This window comes from Penaeus monodon, chromosome 5 (assembly GCF_015228065.2).
Source record: "Penaeus monodon isolate SGIC_2016 chromosome 5, NSTDA_Pmon_1, whole genome shotgun sequence".
Classification (NCBI taxonomy): domain Eukaryota; kingdom Metazoa; phylum Arthropoda; class Malacostraca; order Decapoda; family Penaeidae; genus Penaeus; species Penaeus monodon.
In genome coordinates, this window is record NC_051390.1 from 28630900 (window position 1) to 28632371 (window position 1472).

Here is a 1472-nt window from a genome sequence, read left to right on the forward strand (position 1 = left end):
TAAATTTATATGTATATATACATTTATATATATCATGTATATAGACTTATATGTATGTATGCATATGTATATATATGTACATGTATGAATATATGTATATATACATATATATATGTGATCAAGCTGGCTACTAGATGTCTGTAAGTTCCCATGGCTCAGGAGCTGATCTCATTAGCAAGAAGAGATCCTTCTCAGGGACTTTGCTTGGTCCCAGAGATTGAGGATATCTGGCTCTGGTATCCAGCACTCCAACCCATATCAATGGACATGGTATAGCAATATGGGTACTGTGGCCAAGATCCACCACATTCTTGTTAGCACTCACTGGAGGATTGGTTATGGTTACTCTTTGGATTCACTCCCTGTCTCTCCAGTGGCCACTCCAGGGTGTTTCAGTTGGACAGATTAACGGAGGAGTATGCACAGAGGTTCACCACAGCAGTCTCTGATCAGTTCACAGAGCTCAAAAATCTATCAGACCTGGTAGCTCTGTGGGATTCCCTTAAGTGCAAAACACTCGATGCAGTGAAAGAACCCATTGGTGAAACACAAAAGGCAAGCAGAATTTCATCTCACTGGAGACACTGGAGGCCATAGATGTGTGCTTCAACTGAATGACAATAAGGATTTGTGCCATTTCTTACTGCCAAGTCTGGGACACTGCTGAGAAAGGACAAGGAACATTTCATCAGAAATCTTGTTGACGAGGTTTGAAGGCCAATTCTCAGTAAATGGCTTTAGTATACCTACCAAGCCCTGAGAAAACTGAACTCTAAGCCCTCCTCGCAGATGTGCCAGTCCACTTATTGGATGGACAGATCATTTTCAGATCATGTTGGGGTCACAGATGTTGAGTTGAGTATTTTGAGCAGCTGTATCAGTTAGAACCTCCAGCCTGGAAGTAAGTGGTGTCACAATACCAGTGCTGAACCCCCCCATTAGCAAGGAACCCTCCTAACCTAATTCAGATTAGGGAGGTGATCTCAAAGCTGGAAGGTGGGAAAGCTGCAGGAATAAAATCCCTGCTGATGTGATATCTAAGCTGCGGGTGGGAAAGCTGCCATCTGGCAGTCTGGTTCTATCCCCAAGACCTGTTAAGGGGAGTGGTCATCCCTTTTTGGAAGGTGATTCATGGGACTTTTAGATCAACTTCTCAGTATACGAGGCAAAGTTTTTGCCCACATTCTTTGCTATACCATGTCCATTCTTATGAAACAGATTCGTGACCATCTACTAAGGCACCAGAGACGGGAGCGGGTCTGATTTCACTCCTGGCAGGTCAACAATGGGACCATATCCTATGCTTTTAGTTCATTGGGGAAATGCTGTCATGTTGGTCATGGGCTGCATGCAGCCTCTATCAACCCCAAGAAGACTTTTCACTAAGTGCAAATTACTATGGGATATCCGGGAGACTTGGGGGAAATTTTCTGACATGCATGAGTGGTTTATTAGCAAGCCTCAATTATTTT